This window comes from Cervus canadensis, chromosome 3 (assembly GCF_019320065.1).
Source record: "Cervus canadensis isolate Bull #8, Minnesota chromosome 3, ASM1932006v1, whole genome shotgun sequence".
Lineage (NCBI taxonomy): Eukaryota > Metazoa > Chordata > Mammalia > Artiodactyla > Cervidae > Cervus > Cervus canadensis.
In genome coordinates this window covers 57085997-57104905 of record NC_057388.1, presented here as the reverse complement: position 1 = coordinate 57104905, position 18909 = coordinate 57085997, and the positions used below count along the sequence as shown (strand labels likewise).

The window sequence follows — 18909 nt, the reverse complement described above, 5'->3', positions numbered from 1 at the left end:
CATAAGAAAATTTCATCAAGTACTATTGAGATGCACTCTGATGTTTTATATCCTCTTGTATTTTATTATTTAAAAAAAATGCTGATCACTGACCCTCTAAATTGATTTCATGACCCACTGCTGAGTTATAACTTGCAGCTTGAAAATTCCTGTCTTTGAAGGGGTGATGAGTGTGTAGGGAAGAGGAATATCACAGATAGGGGAGAGAAAACGTGAGCATGTCTGTCATTAGTAAAGAGGTGACAGAAGCAATCACCACTCTAACTTTCTGTGCCTTAAGAGGGGAGTGAATGACCGAGGGGCTTCATCAGGAAGAGCGCTTTATTTCTCCAAATTAGAAGACAATCTTTTGATATCTGGTAAATGTATAGAGTAGTGTGGATAAAACTATGTGGTACAGAGCATTCGGAAATAATCATGGGCATTTTTTAAAAAATCTGTTGAGTGATGAAATAAGTTTGAGGAATGTTAAAATTTGTATACCCAATTTGGATAGCTTATTTATCTATTTTTATCCAATGGATATTTATCCATTGAATATCCTTCCATATTTATAAGCATATTTCAAGAGCTGAAAATACTTCTGGTAACAAAATAAATTTTATCCTTTTTTAAAAATCCACAATTTGCTCTTCCTAGGCCTACTAGTGTCGGCGGCAGCAACAAATCTGCCAGGTGCAGGCCATGTTCATTTCCAGCACAAAGATCATGAAGCCCAACATAGAGAAGTTGGAGGAGTTTGAATAGGGCATCTCCCAGGCCCTGCTGGAACTGGAGATGAACTCAGACCTCAAGGCCCAGCTGCAGGAGCCGAAAATAATGGCCGCCAAGAAAACTGAAGTTGGCGGTGGCTGGAAAGCTATCGTCATCTTTGTTCCTGTTCGGCAATTGACATCTTTCCTGAAAATCCAGGTGTGGCCGGTGCACAAGCTGGAGAAGTTCAGAGGGAAGCACACCATCTTCATCACTCAGAAGAGAATTCTGCCTAATCCAACTCAAAAAAGTCGTACGAAAAATAAGCAAAAGCATCCCAGGAGCTGCACTCTGACTGCCATGCATGACACCATCCTGGAGAACTTGGTTTTCCCAAGTGAGATTGTGGGTAAGAGAATCCCTATGAAGCTGGATGGCAATTGACTCATAATGGTCCATTTGGATAAAGCACAGCAGAACAATGTGGAACACAAGGTTGAAACATTTTCTCGTGTCTATAAGAAGCTCATGAGCAAGGATGTGAATTTTGAAGTCCCAGAATTTCAGTTGTAAACAAAAATGATTAAATAAAATATTATTCACAGTAAAAAGCCCAAGATTTAATTGATTTAAGAACCATTTGTGTTCTGTCACATTATCATCTTGCAGACCATTTGGGAAATGCAGATATAAATGGGCATCATTGCAGAAGACAAAGCTGAAAGTGCAGTGTCAAATGGGAGACTGTTTGCATCCATGGTGGCCTTTTTACTAATAAAGCATCTAAGCCAGGAAAATGTCTTCTGTAAAGAGCCAGGTAGTCAAGACTGTAGGCTTTGGGAATTCCCTGGTGGTCCAGTGGTTAGGAGTTGGTGCTTTCACTGCCATAGGCCCTGATTCAGTCTCAGATCAGGGAACTAAGATCCCACAAGTAAGTAAGTAAATAAGAATATTGTAGGCTTTATTTTTGTTGCAATTACTCAGCTCTGCCACTCTACCGTGTAAGCAGCCATAGACAATACATAAGGGAGTGAGTAGGCTGTGTTTCTGTTCAACTTTATTTATGGACATTGAAATTTAAATTTCATATGATTTTCCTATGTCAAAAAATCTTATTTTTCTTATGTTTTTCCTAAGCATTAAAAAAATGTAAACACCATTCTTAGTTTGTGGGTTATGCAAAAATAGACAGTGGGCTAGATCTCATGTGTGGGTCATAGTTTGCCAGTCACTGGTCTAAATCTTTAGGTTTTGCTTCTTTACAACTCAAAGGAGAGTCAAAGAGTCCAAGTGAAGACCTAGGGAGGCCAAGAGGCTGGAATCTGGGGGAGTCCACTCTAAGAAAAGTTGGTTGGAGGACATTTGAGGAACTAATTTCTGGGTTACAGCTGTGTAATAACCCTCAGGAAGAGGGAGAATATTATTAGAAGTCAGTTGTATTAGTTCTGGTGACACTGGCTGCTTAAACAACCCCTAAAGATAGTTAAAGTCTATTTCTCACTTTCCAAGATAGATGTTTCTGATGATCAGCAGTGGTTTTCCTCCAAGTGTTTATTAAAAGACCTAGGTTGCTTGCTTCTTGTGGCCTCATCCCCTTTATCCCTCAGTTCTCCATGCACTGTGGTCCCTCGCATTAGTCTGTAGAAGGGAAAGAGCTTGGAGGATCTTATGTGAGAGGTTCTTACAGCTCAAGCTTGGAAGCGGCACACCGCACTTCTTCTGTTCACATACCATTGGCCAGAACCCAGTCACATGGCTACAGCTGACAGCAGGGAGTCTGGGAAATAAAGTCTTCACCTGTGTGGCCAGAAAGAAGAGGAAATGGATTTGATGCACACTAGTCAGTAAAGAAGCAGGGAAGGCATTCCAGTAGAGGGGGCAGCATAAATAAAGGCAGGGAGAGGGGAAAGGCTGAGGCGAAACATGCCGTTTGTGGTCGCCAGAAGTGTTTGTGGAAAGGAGACGTTAGAGGTGGGATATCTGTGGTATAGTGCTCAACACTACCCACCTCCCCCACCCCCAAATCCCACCTGGCTTGGGATAGAAATGGTTGGGCATTTAATGTGAAGACGGAAATGAGTATTTGTGCAGGATGTGGGGGGTGGGGGAGGCTGCTCTCTCATTTTCTCTTCCCCCTTGAAAGCAAAGATCCATGATCTCAGAGTGGGTGCAGGGAAGAAGAGGCCAGCAGCAGGGTGATCAGGCCTTTGTCTGCTTAGGTTCCAAGCCACTGGGCTCTGCATGGTCATGTGCGTCCTGACAATCTAGTGTCTCAGTCCATCAGACAGAGACTGGGAGCCCATGTTCCAGGTGTAAAGAATCAGCATTTGGTTGGCATATTCTTTGCCTTCTATCCCCACAAGAGCTTCTGATGCACCAGTGGATGACGGGACACAGAAAATGGAGGCAGGATCAGGTTTCAACAAGACTACCAGCAGGCACACGGACCTTGTGTTAAAATCTTTCTCAGGTTCCTGCTGTGCTGTTTTATCTCCTCTTTCTTTCAAATGCCTCGAGGAAAAGTCCAGAGCCTTCCAGGAAGGCTGTGACATCCTCCTGGGAACAAGATCCAAACCCAGGGTGAGAGGTATTAAAGGGTGAAGGAACCTGCCATCTGCATTAACTTCTAAGTCTAGTCAAGAAAATTGTTTCTGTCTGCTGGGGCTTGACAAATCAATCAATCTATCACTCTGTTTCCCTAGTTTCCTGAGAGCAAGCTCTCAGTTTTTCTGTACAAATACATCCCAGTGCTGAGCTCGAGTAATAGACAGGAGGTTATCAGCAATCATATGAGAAGAGAACCTTTCTCTACCATCATTCTCAGCACTAAATTGTGCTTATCAGCACAACTTAAAAGGAGGAAACTGCCCTTATCCACTAAGCATCCTTCCTTTAGTGATGCTGTCCCTGTTGCTCCTCACAGGCTGAACAGTTACATCACTAAAGGTCACGATTGACGCCACCATCTCCTTTTGAGACCCTTTTCTCTCTCCCTGCATTCCCTTCAATGATGTTCATCCACTTTTTTCTCAGTCCCCTCTCCTGCCTCCATTAAGTCACAACAAAAACATCCCAGAGTCACTTGCGATAGTCCATGCAATGATGGACAGGCTTGGCTATATAATTTGCAGGTCCCTGTGCAAAATGAAAATGCGGGTGCCTTGTTGAAAAAGCAGGAAACAAAGAACCGTATGTTGATTTTGTCATGCCATGAGTAATGGGAGAGGGTTCATCCTCCTGTTTTAGTTTGCTAGGGCTGCTATAACAAGATGCCACAGACTGGTGCCTTAAATATCAGAAATGTATTTTCTCACCGTTTTGGTGGCTGGAAGTCCAACATCAAGCTGCTGAAAGGTTTGGTTTCCCCTGAGGCCTCTCTGCTTAACCTAGAGATGGCCACCTTCTTTCTAACGCCTCACATGGCCTCTTCTCTGAGTCTATTTCTCTTCTTATGAGACCATCACTCCTGTTGGATTAGGGCGCCATCCTAGGACCTCACTTAACCTTAATTACACTTCTTTAAGGGCTTCCTTGCTGGCTCTAAAGAATCCATCTGCAATGAGGGAAACCCGGGTTTGATCCCTGGATTGGGAAAATTCCCCTGGAGAAGGGAATGGCAACACACTCCAGTATTCTTGACTGGAAAATCTCATGGACAAAGCCCATGGGGGTCGCAAAGAGCACGACTGAGCAATTAACACAGATACACGCATGCATGTGTGTGTGCATGCACACACACACACACACACACACACACACTTCTTTCAAGGCCCTGTCTCTAATTACAATTAAATGCTGATACACTGGGGGACAGGGCTTCACCATACAAACTTTGGGAGGACACTGTTTCATCCATAGCACTCGCCAAAGTAAAATGTGATGTTCCCCAAATGAAGGGGAAGAAGCTGTCAGGCAAGCAAGAGCAACAGATAGTTCCAACCTTGCTCATCTGTACCCTTGTAGCACAAATGTGTTTACCCAGCCCCAACTTTCTTTTCATACTGGTATAATTTTGTTTTTTAATGGTATAAATGTATTAGGGTCAAGGGAGGAGATTTAAGAGCCTGAGGAGTGATGGTTAATTCTCAGTTACTCTCAGCCTCATTAACCCCCTGCTGCTGCTGAGGCTAAGTTGCTTCAGTTGTGTCCGACTCTGTGCGACCCCATAGACGGCAGCCCACCAGGCTCCTCCGTCCCTGGGATTCTCCAGACGAGAATACTGGAGTGGGTTGTCATTTCCTTCTCCAATGCATGCATACATGCTAAGTCGCTTCAGTTGTGTCCAACTGTGCGACCCCATGGACAGCAGCCCACCAGGCTCCTCTGTCCATGGAATTCTCTAGGCAAGGATACTGGAGTGGGTTGTCATTTCCTTCTCCCATTCACCCCCACATCTGCTGTAATAGCACAGGCTGAGAGAAGAGAAATAGATTCTGAGTAAAATGGGGGAGACTCAGGTTTATTAACTGGACCATGGGGGCCCATTTCAAGTGTTGGTCATTTTTCTTCCTTAATCCTTAAGGTAAACAATACACTGATACTTCTGTGAGATTTACTAGAACAACAATCAAACAAATGCTTCACTTTCCTTGACATAAACTAAATCTTCCCTGGTGCCTCCCTGTTTTCTTTTCTCTTTCCATACCTCAAATTTGTCCCAAATCCTCTCTTTAAGATCTATGGAGGATTAGAGATTTATCACTAGTGTATCAGCTCTTAGGTTTGCCTTCTTCTCTGCCTAGTGCTTTCTCATTATCCACAACTCAATTATTACGTGTATTCAGCAACATATATTTATTGAACACCGACTTTGTACCAGCAATTGTTCTGGGTAATTTGGAGACATCAGGGAGCTATAATCCTTACTGAAGTTCAAGCTCTTTCCAGGTTCCCTCTCTTGAGTTCCAAGGGGTGCTCCCATTGTTGCTAACCCCATGGTGCCTCCTCTATTCCTTATTGGTTTCTAGTAAATCTGTCCACATCTTTGTAAAATGTCCCTTTATTGCACTCTCCCATTACCCCCATTTGAATGTACTACTTGTTTCCTGCCAGAATCTTGACTTATATAATAATTAGTAGTGAGAAAAGTGCCCCTGGGACACAGCCTCTTAAAATGAGATTTTGTGATTGAGTTGCCTATATTTGAGAAGTATAGAGACAATCTCCATGACGGGAGGAGAGGGAAAGGGATAAGACACTGATCATCCTTGGCATGCACAACTGTCTCCTCTTAACCGATTCTCCTACTCTGGTTATTTTTCCATTCTTAAAAGTCAGTGAGAACTAATGTACTCAATTGGCAGAATACACACATTAGCTCCCTATGGTGTGGAATGAAGATTACATTGACAGGAAGAGCCAAGTAGAAGCCCCCAAATAATCACCTTAATGCAATGTGGTATCCTTGGAGGAACTGCAGAGATTAATGCCATCATCAGAGACTTAGAAGGTGCAGGGATGATTAATACTACCATATTTCCATTTAACTAGTCTGTTTGGCAGGTGCACAAGCCAGATGGGTCTTAGAGAATAATTGTAGATTGTCCCAGACTAAAATCAGGTGGTTATGGAAATCACAGTTGAGATTTTGGATGTGGTATGATTACTGGAGCAAATTAATAATTACTCCTAGCACCTGGTTTTTAGCTACCAACATGAAAATGCTCTCGATGGATAGTGGGAAATGTAGCTGTCAGTCATTCTCCCTCCTCGGCTACATTAGTACTTCTTCAATGAGCCCATGTAGACCTTAGTAACAGAGACTAAGCTGGAGGTTTAACATGGACTTCTCATTCCCAAGGTTGACTTGGTGAGAGTCAGTACGGATTGCCCAACTTTTGAAGTGCAGAGGCAACTGAGTCCTAATAAAACACCATTCCCTGAAGTAAGCAATGATTTGTCCTTGCAGTAATAAATATTTATCCCAAATTCACATTTGCCTTCCTTTCTCAGAATTCTTCTGCTGGCATTCCCACTCATGGGTCTACAAATGCCTTATCCATTGACACAGTTTCTCACAAAATGTTGTATCCATCTAACGCACTTATTTGGTGGTGAAGAAGGTGTGACAAAGGGCTCTTACTCCTGTTACCCCAAAGCAGATGACTTGATAGATTGCTGGAATGGTCTGGTGAAGATAGTTCCTTACAAGCAGGTACCATCTTCTTCAGTGGGCATAGACCTAAGAACCAAGAGAAATGAGAGTGGTTTGAGAAAAGTCTGATGTTATCACTATCTTGATATCTGTATTCTATGAAGGGATGTTCTGCCAGAAAAGAGAGTTCTAGTTCAATTAAATTGGGAGCTCCTCTTACCAGCGAACTAACAAAGAAGGTGTGGAGTGCACAGTACTGGCTGGGGGAATTGATACAGGGATCTTGTAAAACTAATTTCTGAAAAGACTAGAATAAATTCACAACCAACTGAAATAAATGTTTAAGCAAACTAAAGCCACAAAGTATCATAAAAGGAAATGGTTTATATAAAATATATTAACAAGGACTTCTTCTTTGGAGAAGCAGAAGGTACAGTCCCCAGAGTCAGTAGGTAATTACATGATTCTTTTTCTCCAAGAGAAGCATCTGCCAAGATTTTCTCCCATCCTGGCATATATTCCTTTGAAATATGCAAGGTTTCCACAGCCATCTTTGTAATTTGCTCTTTATATTCAACATAATCTTTATTCATAGCTACATCAGAGTTTGATGATTGGACCATAAAGCAAACATCATGCCAGAAACATAAAGTCTTTAGCCAAGAGAAGAAATCGCCCAAAATTCTTGTTTGGGGAAGAAGGCAATTTTTTTTTTCTATCAGCATCAGTCTTCTGCTGCTCTTTGCTGCACAGGATGCTTTAAGCACCATGATTCTGCAGAAAACACCGCACTGACTTGACATCAGCAGGAATAATCAGTAAATCCCTTGGCCTGCTGGGTACTGGTCTGCCAGACATGGTGTGACTGAGACTCAGTGGTGTGAAGGTCATGGCTCAGGAGTGGTAAGGCAGCATCAGTGAGACAACAATGTTGTCTGGAGGCTGGGTCATTGTCCATCATTGGAGACAGACAGCTTGGCAAGAGAATGACTTGGCTGTTCTTGGCTGAGTGTACACAATCTCGTCCAGGGAATCTACAAAGCTGCAACAGGAACCAAGGGCAAAGGAAATCTGTGATTACAGCAGCTAGACTAGACCCAAGGCTATAACGGTTTCAGTAGTCACCTAAGTGCTACCGCCAGCTTTTAAAATAGAGCAACCTGGCCACACTTGGCCAGATCCTACAAATTTAAATGGTCTTTGATGACTATGCCCTTGCTGTTCATGTCTTCTCCAAAGGCACTATTGCCAGTTAGTTGGGGCTTGAGTTAAGGGCAAAAATCCTAACTCTGACATCTACCAGCTGTTGTTCCGAAGGCCAATTTCCCCAAATCTCAGATTCTCATAAGAAAAATGGGAATCATAATATCTACTTCGCAAGGATATTGTAAGAATTAAATGTGATAATGTTTGTAAAGCACCTTCAAAAGCATCCATATCGAGGCTCAGTAAATGATAGTGGTGCCAATCAGTATCACCATCACATGAAGATGGTTTCTCCAGAGTCTAGAAGAGCAGAAGATTCAAATGGCCCTGGGGATGGTCTTCATTTCAATGAATCTGTCATGAATTAGGTTGGGCAAGAGTTACACTAATAGGACTCCAAGATGATGAAAATGAGAGATACATATCTGAGTCACTGGCATTGAATATAGTCAAGACTTTGAGGACTGAAGACTGCCTGTATGAAAAAAGGAAGAGATACAATACATAGCATGAATTATCTTAGGAAAATGACCAAAGTTAAAAGAACCAGAGGAATCAGAAAAATAGGGAAAGAGAGAGAGAGACTGGGAAGAGAGCCTAAATGATATTTCCAAAGCCAAAGGAGAAGTGATGAGAAATCATCATTAAAGGAGAAATCATCATTAAAGAGGTGATGACTAGAACAGTGGTCATACCAAATGAGGACTGAGAAAGTTGTTGAATTTGACAGGAAGGAGGTCTTAGTCTCAACAAATGAACAGCTTCCAGGAAGTGGCACATATACCAGTCAGGGTTCAATGAGAGAGGCAAAACTGGTAGGAGACATATGTTGTTTATAATTATCTGTCAATTATAGATGTGAATATGAATGTGTTATTTATTGATTATGTCAATGATCAATATATTATTGAGAATAAATATTAATGTTTATGATTATATGATATAGTTATAATATTATGTTAATTTTCATTAATATATTTCAGTATTTATTGTATGGAATTGGATTATACAATTGTGCTGATTGGCTCAGCTAACCCAAAGTCAATAAGACAGGCAGTCCAGCAGAAAAGACCCCCAGCAGGCTGAAACACTGTGGGGCCAAGCTGAAACTTGTTCACAGTCAGGGAGTTGGGAAAAAAAATCCAATGGGAAAAGAGAGGAATTGCAGGGCCAGTTGCTATTTGCAACTCTAGCTCAGGAAAGACCTAGGTCTTCTTTCAGAGGTCTTCCAACTGATTAACTCAGTCCAACCCATGATAATCTCCCTTTTGATGAACTTAAAGTCAATTGATGAGGTAGCTTACAACTGTAGAATCCCTTCACCATAGCATCTAGATTCATGTTTGTTTGCTGAGGTACCTGGGACAACATGGGATAACACCTACTTCCTCTCTCAGTGCTCCAGTCTGCATGAAGCAGTGTCTTTTGCAGCCTGCACTGATGGGAAATACCAGAAGGAGACTTCTCTGGTGATTTAGCCTAGACTAGTTGACACACATCACAAGGCATTGTGTGGTGGCTGAGGGGTGGTGGTGCAAAAAAGTGTTTCTAAGAACTTTGGGGTGAAAGTGGGAGATATTCACAACAAAAGAGAGAAAAGAGCCTGAAGAAATATGTGCAAGGGAAGATTTCAATGCAGAGCAGGGGAGTGAAACTGTGGTTGGAGAGGATAAGTAGGAATAAGACTTCAGTATTTTCAAAGGAAGATCTCAGTGCTGGGGAGGGCAATCCACCATGGACCATGGCCTCCCTACACACTCCTGCTGGGTATGCCCAAAATGGCAGGCCCTGGCTGCTCTGTATCTAGGCCACTTCTCAGAGTAGTGTTTGCCGTAGGCAGTTTTGAGGGATGAGGTAACATCCCCTCCAGAAGAAGAACAGGTTTGCTTCCATTTGTCCCTCTCCCATAATGCAACCCATGGCATGTGTGGGCACCCACCACGAACTTTCTTTGCCACCCTGTGGGACTTGGTGGGGAGAATTTCAGCGTTGAGAACCCACCAACACAAACCAATGTAAACCTCTGGCTGCTGCCTCCACCATGAGTAATAAAGTTCCTGGTCTCCAACTGGGAGTCTAGTATTCTCTGCCAGCATCCATAGAATTGTAGCAGTCTAAATTATTTACTTGTAAGTAGGGTAAAATCCCAGACCCTTTACAATTCCTGACAAGCAGAGGAGACAAATATTCCAATTTACGACTGAAAGCACTAATTAGTCTTTTCTAACAGAAAACCATTCACAGTTAGCTTTTAAAATTTTAAATAAATAAATTCTTTGATTCTTTAAAATATTAATTGATTGGTTCTTCTAATCTGGAACGAAAACTATGTGTATCCTTATCTAAACCCCAAAGTCTACCTTCAAATGTATTATCACTGTATAATCTAGTGATTTGGTTGTAGAATCATAAAACTGGGGCTTGAATGTAAGCTTTGAGCCTTATTTTCCTCAAATATGTAACTGCGACAATAATACCTGACTCTTGCAGTGTAGCTTCATGGGTCAAGTGAGGGCTTGTCAGTACACAGGTGAGATACTGTGGGAAACTCACAAACAATGGTTCTCTCTTCTCTCTTGCCACTCTTAACTCACACACAGCCTTAGAATTATTTTCTAGTTTTTGCATACAGTTTTCATATGTTTCTGCTTAATCAGTGACATTCAATATTGTCAGCTCTTTTGATAGTTCATAGAAGAGCCAACCATTTACTGAGTTTCCTAGTCCTCTCTCAAGAGTTCAGCTACTTTGGGCTTAACATTACCTTTCTAGTCTCTGTTTCAACCCACAGTCTTTTAAATGTGCTGCTTTCTGTGTAATAAATGCCATTTGCAAGCACTTAACATTTACAAAGAACACTCATACATTTATCATCTCAGGTGAGCGTCCCTTAGTGCATCATGTTTTATATGACAACGAGATCAGAGTCGGCTGTCCACTCTGCAGATCATTAAATGGAAATGTTATGCTGTCACCCAGGATCACAGCTTACCAAGGTCATTGGTAAATGGCAGAGTTGGAACATAAACCCTGGTGCTCTGACTCTGAATCTGGTTCTCTTCTTACTTTGTCTAGCTGTTTGTTGTATCCACTGTTTTCTCTTCTTTTTCGTGTTTTGCCTACCTTTGGGCTGGATTTTCTGAGGTCTCTTTTTGACAACATTTCTTTGCCATGACTCTATATTAGCCAGGGCTCCTTCCATTTCAAGTGACAGAAAACCTACTGGGAAAAGGTTTATTGATTCATGTACAGAGAAGAATGGGGAGTAAGTGATGACAGGCAGTGCAGGGTCTGAGGGCTCACAGATATCATTAGAATTTTTTTCTCCTGTTTCTCATCCTGACTCTTTCTGGTCTTTGGCCTCATCCACTTCCTTCAGATGTCTCCTTTCTGTGGTAGCAAGTACGGCAGGCAACAGCATCTGTGTGTGTCGCCACCACGTGCTACTCAAGAGTAAAGAGAGAGTTGTGCTCTTCATCCGTCTGGATGAGATAAGCTCCGTTAAAGTCATGTGCTTATTCATGGGACCAATCACTGGCCAGGGAGTTGGGTATTGTGATTGGTCAGGTCAGTATCATGTGTCTATTCAACCAACCAGAAGCTGAGGTTTTGTGTCTGGCAGCTCGTTGGAGTCAGTTGATCAGAACAGGAGAAGCACGGCTCAGAGGGAAAAAGTAGGGAAGGGGATGTTCAAGAGCAAAGCAAAACAAAAACAAAACCCCACAGATGTCAAACAAACCTTACATTCCAGATTGGCATAGATAATTCAAAATGTCAAAGATTATAAAAACATATAGATTTTCTTTGAATTTTCACTTGAGGTTTTATTCTTTGCAACAAAGATTATCCACTAAATTTCATGTGATTTAATACCAGTGTAAGCCTTTCATAAAAATAAATTAAAGCCCGGGAGAAAATACATTTGTCAGACCACACATCCGGATTTGGAGCTCAGTACACATGATCTTGGTGAGGAAGGACTTTGGGTCCAAGGCAGGGCGTGTCTGTTATTCCTCCACCTACCCACCTACGGGACTCCATTTCTTGGCAGGGAAGCCAGCCTGCTTGAGCACTCATTGAATATATATTTAATGGTGTGACATTTACACGATGCCAAGGGGACTTTGAAATGACTAAATTTAAAATAGATCTTAATACCTAAAGCAAGAGAGAGAAAGCAGAAGGAAACGAAGTACATTCTGTGAGTTTAAAAGACAGTTTACAACAGAGCTAAACCAAATATGCCTGAGATTTCCTAGAGAGATGTTTATTGTTTTGCCTTTTTTCCCCCTGTCGCTTCCTTCCTCTCCAATCAGAAGTACTAGGCAAATCAGTGAACAATAATAACAGTGAGGATATTATTAATAGTGATTACTACTGTTTACAGAGTGCTTACTATATGCCCAGCACTCTGCCAAAATCTTTTGATATAATATCTAATTCAGTCCTCCAAATCACAGAAAGAATGTTATTCCTACTTTACAAGAGGAAACCAAGGTATAGGGAGATTAAATATTTTGTCCAAGTTCATTCAGCTCATAATATTACTTCTATTAGTTTCCAATTTCTTCTGCAACAGATTATCACAACTTTAGTGGCTTCAAAAAACATGTTTACTGCCGGAGGAGAAGGCATTTAGCTAGTTAGAGAAAAGGCTAAGATAAAGCAGTAAAAGACCCCACAATTGTTGTTGTTATTTAGTCACTAAGTCATGTTTAACTCTTTGCAACCCCAGGAGTGTAGCCCGCCAGGCTCATCGGTCCATGGGATTTCCCAGGTAAGAATTCTGGAGTGTGTTGCCATTTCCTTCTCCAGGGGATCTTCCTGACCCAGGGGGTCAAAGCCCCATCTCTTGAATTGGCATGCATTGGCGGGTGGGTCCTTTATTGCTAAGCCACCAGGGCATCCCCCACAATACAACACCCCAAATAATATGGAGTTTTATTTCCTTCTCAAATGGCTGTCTTCCTAGCCTAGGTTGATGGGTAGCTTTGCTATATGGGAACCATCTCATCCCTTTGCCTTTGCACAGTTGAAGATGGGTCACAGACATGTCTGGTTCTAGCTTAAGGAGACAGAAAGCAAGGATGGCTGGGGCAAGCAATTTTCTTTCAAACAATACAAAAACTTCATCCCATGGCTATACCTATCTACATGGGAAATATAGTTGTTAGTTGGAGAGTGCCAGGAATCAAGAGGAGATTGGTTATGGGAGACAACAAACCATCTGCTACAGCATGAAAGGAAGACAGGGCTAGGCTAGGAGGACATTGATGGCCATGTGAAAGCACCTAAACTTTACTCTGAAACCAGTGGGGTATCATTAGCAGCAGTCCCCAAACTTTTTGACACCAGGGATCAGTTTTGTAGAAGACAATTTTTCCATGGAAATGGAGTGGGCTTGTTTTGGAATGATTCAAGTGTATCACATTTATTGTGTACTCTATTTCTATTATGATTACATCAGCTCCACCTCAGATCATCAGGCATTAATTTATGGAGGTTAGGTACCCCTGCATTAATGAATGACAGATTTAATCTCAAAAATGCAAATTCCTGCACAAGCAAGGACAGTAAACTGGACAAAGACAAGAGAAAGATATAGGAATTCCATTTAGGATGTATTTAGCAGTTACCCAGGGCAGAAATGATAAGGAAAGAAAATAAGAGATGGAATTGAGAGCTGTTTGGGGGAATCGACTAGGCTTGGTGATTGCCTTACTGTGAAAATTGGGTGAGAACAGGGAATTAAAGACAATTCTAAAATTTCTGTCTGAGTGAATGAAGTTAGCGTTCACCCAGATATATAACTAAATGGAGAAATAAATTTGGGAAGAAAAGAAATAAAATGAGGCAGTTAGATTTGTTTTTTGAAACTCAAGAAAATGATTTGCCCTGAAGATACTGATGTTACTGTGCCCAGTGTATGAGTGGTCATCCAAATCATGGGAATGAATAAGATTTCTCAAGGAGAGAGGATTAAGTGGCAAAGACCCAGAGATGGAACTTTGCAGAACAGATATGTTTAATGAGGCAACATGGAGGAAAAGCACTCTAGTAGGAAAACTGAGAGTGGGTTTCAAGAATAGCAGCAGGGAAACCTGGAGACAGCAGTTTGTGGAAGCAAATATAGGAGAGCTTAAAAACTGAAGCTGTACTAAATTGTTGAATTCTGCAAAGAAGTCAAACAAAATAAGGGCTGAAGACACATCAGGTGGATTTGGCATTGGGAGGTCATTGATCAGTTTGGTGAGAAGGGGTTCAGTGGAATGTCAACACAGAAGAGGGTGGAGAATTGGGAATAAAAATATAGACAATTCTCCAAGACATTTGGCTTTGAATGGATGAAGACATATAGGGCGGGAAGCCTTTAAAAAAAATTTTTTTTTAAATATGGAAAATCCAGGAGAGGGGAAAATTTAAGATAAATATGACCAAAGAGTAATTAATGAATCAAAATGATTAGAAGGACACAGAGAAATCAAAATGGAAGAAGTCAATTCAACAAGAAAAGACAGACCCAGAGCAATAAACCAATCCATTTTCCTCTTCAATTGAGACCCTTTAGAGAAAATGCTAGAGTGGCAATCAACTGTCAGTATAAAGGTGGAAAATAGTAAACCAAGAATGAGGTGATCCCATCCATGATCTAAGGATTTATTTCTGGTTTTGAAAGTTAGGACTAGTTGCAAGACATAAACCAAAACTTGTATAATTAGGGAGTCTTCATGGACTAGTCAGTTTAACCACAAGGCAAAGTCACAATATGAGTGGAGTCTAAGTGTTACTCTGAGATGTAATTAATTCCCTGCAGGTACAGAATTACCTTAACAGCAAAGAGATGAATTGGAATGTCAGTTTGCTTTTTTCCATTCTTCTCCTCCCTGTAAGTGTTTTCTCCTAAAGTGAATTCTGTGCTAAATCATCTTAATGATGCGCCCTCCCTGACTTGGTTGTTTTCCTGTCAGTGATATCCTTTTCTGCTTTCCTAACTCACCGAGTTTCACTTTGCTGTCTAAGCATTTCTCTGGGGAGCTTTTAGGTTTCTACATCCTAATTTCATTTTAGTATCTTCACTGTGTCTTTTGTATTATATCAATCATCTGTTACTTTTGGACTTTGCCTTATGGTACCAAGCTGATTAATATATGATTTTCAAAATACAAATATGCTTGCATGCAACAAAGTGCATCAGAGTCCAAAAAACAAAGAAGCAATTTGTGTTTGCCTATGGACTGCAAAACCATACAGTACATCATCGTATGGAGTCTATAAAGCATTGAGTCTACAAAGATGAATTTGGACTTGGTTCCTGCCTACCCAAATGATGTTTGTTAATTTCCCATGAGAGTGCTGCGTTCATCACAGGTACATATTCAAATGCTGGTTTTCTTGTTTCTTTCACTCCCTCACAGAGTTCACTGTCAAATGGAGGAGACAAGCCTAAATAAATACTTATAAAGGGAGTGGAAGGGAACTTTAGAGAGATGAAACTCCTTTTGAGAATGAAGTGAGGTGTGAAAAAGCACTTTGTATGGAAAGAAGAGTGAGTAGAAACAAGTCCATGCTACAGTGTTTTCCAGAGCCTTGTTAACAACCACACTTGGATTTGGGAAAATCACTTTTACTAACGTTTATTTTTTTGGGTGGGGTGAGGTGCCTGGATTAAATTTCTTTGCTTCATGAGATCACCAAACGAGGATCTAGGCTATTAAATTTTGTGGCAGAGGAATTTTTTTGGCCAAATATAGTCTAGATTTCATTCCTCAATATTCCTTGGTGGCAACTTGTTAATGGAAAAGTGTTAGTTGGTCAATCACGTCAGACTCTTTGCAACCCCTTGGACTGTAGCCCGCCAGGCTCCTCTGTCCATGGAATTCTGCAGGAAAAAATACTGGAGAGAGTAGCCATTCCCTTTTTTAGGGTATCTTCCCAACCCAGGGATCAAACCCAGTTCTTCTGCTTTGCAGGTGGATTCTTTACTGTTTGAGCTACCAGGAAAGCCTCAAACTTGTTGGGAGCATTTGCTAAATATGCTCTGGTATATGACACCACTTACCTGCTAGCTTTGTGATCCTGGTCAAGTTACAAAATCTCCCTTCCTCAGTTTCTTCATTCCCACAAAGTTGGAAGTGGGCTTCAGTTGTTTGGGTTTTTATATTTCTTGAATGATTCATATCAGATAATGTCAGCAGGATAAATGTGTGTAAATTTTTGTTTCATGTATTTTGAAGCTCTCTTATTAGACATAAACAATTATGATTGCTTTGTCTTCCTAATGAATTGCACTGTTACCATTTTGAAGTGCTTCTTTTTATCTCCAGTTATCATTTCTGTTTTGCAATTTCTTTCCCCTGATATCAATATTGTTACTTTGGTTTTCTTATATTTATTGCTTATTTTCTATCTTCATTGTTCAACTTCTGTCCCTTTTTAATTCTCTGTCTACGTTTTTGCTGCTTCCATCTAACTTCTCTACAGATCTGTCTGCCTCACAGTATCTTCAACTTTGTAGTTTTTGCTCACTACCTGCTTCTCTGTGTTTCCTGTCTGTCTTCACTCATTTATTCCACAAATAATATTACTATTGCTATTGATGCTACTGCTCCTAGTACTGCTTATCTAGCACTCTTAATACCACTATACAGCACCTACTATGTGCCAAGCTCTGTCCTAAGCTCTTGACATGTGTTAATTAATTAAATTTGTTGAGTACCTCTACATCCCCGACAGTCTGCCTTTGGGTGTAAGTCTGTGTGAGGCCTGGAGGAAGCTTTCACTTTTGCTTCCTGAGCAACCTGAGCACTTACCGTGGCATTAGGTATACAAAGGGTGCTAAGAAGTTTTGTTTTGTTTTGTTTTTAATACATGAGCCTCTACGTATTTTGCATTGAAATATACAGAAGAAAAGTTCTAGCTAATCTGATCATCATTCTGTAAAAGGCAGGCTCCCTGCCAGCAGAAATGTTAGTCAAGCCGCTCTTTGAGCCTTAGGCCAGCTTTAGATGGGGCCTGTGCACCATCTATAGTGAATCTATGACTTGCTAGGTTGTAATCAGCATAGTGGGGTAAGTAGTACAAAACACGTGGTGATCTATGAATTCTTTTGATGGAAACAGTAAAGACAGCATGAGCCACCCAATGGAGACATTCAGGTGTATACATATGCATTCGCATGCCAATTTGTGAAGTGTCTTACACATAGCTCATAGATGTGGATATGGGAAGAATTAGAAAAGGATGCATGTCTCCTTTAATTTTACTACTGTGTATTCATTAGAAAAAAGAAATGTTGAATAAAATATTGACTAGTGTCTCAAGATTACCCTGTCAATATTGCAATGTGTGGGGAAAAGGTTTTGGTAGCTGACAGGACCTAGGTTCCAGAAGTGGCACTAGATTGAATATATAGATTCTATCCCTTCAAAACTGAGCTTAATCTATGATTAATGCATTTTGCTACAATCACAACCATACCTCAGAGGTAAGAAGGTTAATCAATTGCCCTTACACTGAAAATTTCAGATAATAACAGTAGCAAGCAATTACAAGGATTATCTTTTACAGTATTGTTTAAAATGGGGGAGTATTGGAAAGAATCTAAATGTCCACCAGTTGGGAACTGGGTAAGCCAACAATGGTAAATTTATACTTACAGAATATTTTTCAGCTACAAAAACACTGCTGTGAAAGGGTGGGGGATAAACTTGGAAAGATATTAAAACATATTATTAAGTGAAAACAGCAAGTTATAAGCCATCTACATTTGATTAGTTTTTGCTAGGAAATATCTACCTATTCACTTAGCTAGCCATCAATCAGCATCTACTGAAGGATTTAGTCTTTCAGTGTATAAACTGGTTATCTCAGGATGGAAATATTATGGGTCATTTTATGTTTTATTTTCCTTTTGCTTATCTTTATTTCTGGGGTATTTTTTCTTTACTATTTATTACTTCTTAAAATAAGTAACATAATTGGAATGTATTATAATAAGAGAGAGCAACAGTGAAACAGAGCAAGTGCCAGCATGCTAAAGAGTGTGTATGGGAGAAAAGAAAGAATGCATTAATTCAGAGATGGACTGGTGTCTCCAGGCTGCCCCCTACCCACCCTAACTTTGAACATGACACTGGCTTTCAACCTGCCTCTTTCACTAAAGCAATTCAAACCATGTTCCTGATGACTTAGGATGACTAGTCCTTTTGTTTATGAGGTGCCTCCCAGCTGCTCATACCTGTAACCTGAAATCAACTCATGCCTATCTATGTTGAGCTCCATTTGGACTTTACCTCTCTCAGTCCATGTAGTGATAAGATTCTGTCCTATAATAAGTCAGAAATTGGACTGCAGATGATATATCAGGCTGCATAAATGTTATGATTGGTTAGGGCTGCTTATGGGCTTCTCTGGTGGCTCAGTGCTAAAGAATCCGTCTGCCAGTGCAGGAGACGTGGGTTCGATCCCTGAGTGGGAAATATCCCCTGGACAAGGAAATGGCAGCTCACTCCAGTATTCTTGCCTGGGAAATCCCATGGACAGAGGAGCCTGGTAGGCTACAGTCCATGGGGTCACAAAAGAGTCGAACATGACTTAGCGACTAAACAACAACAAGGACTGATTATAGTATAAACACATATGTACATGTAGCAGACTTTCTTTCTATAACGGAGGTACAAGCTAATTGCCCGTTATCATTTATTAATGCTCTTTTTTTTTGACACCTAGATCAATTTTCTCAATTACTTTAACTGCCCCTGACATATATTATATAAACATGAATCCAAGTTTTTATATATTGAAACTTATATTTAAGTAAGATTTCAGTCACTGAGATTTTCATATTTGGGGAAGTGATTTTTATATTTATAGGTTTATTACTTAATGTTAAAAACTTATACATTCAAAATTACTTT

The 18909-nt window shown here is 40.7% G+C and overlaps 1 pseudogene; it reads left to right on the top strand.

Annotated features, from left to right (window-relative positions):
• The first annotated feature begins 684 nt into the window (after positions 1-684).
• Positions 685-1266, top strand: LOC122437772 (annotated as a pseudogene).
• The last annotated feature ends 17643 nt before the right edge of the window (positions 1267-18909 follow it).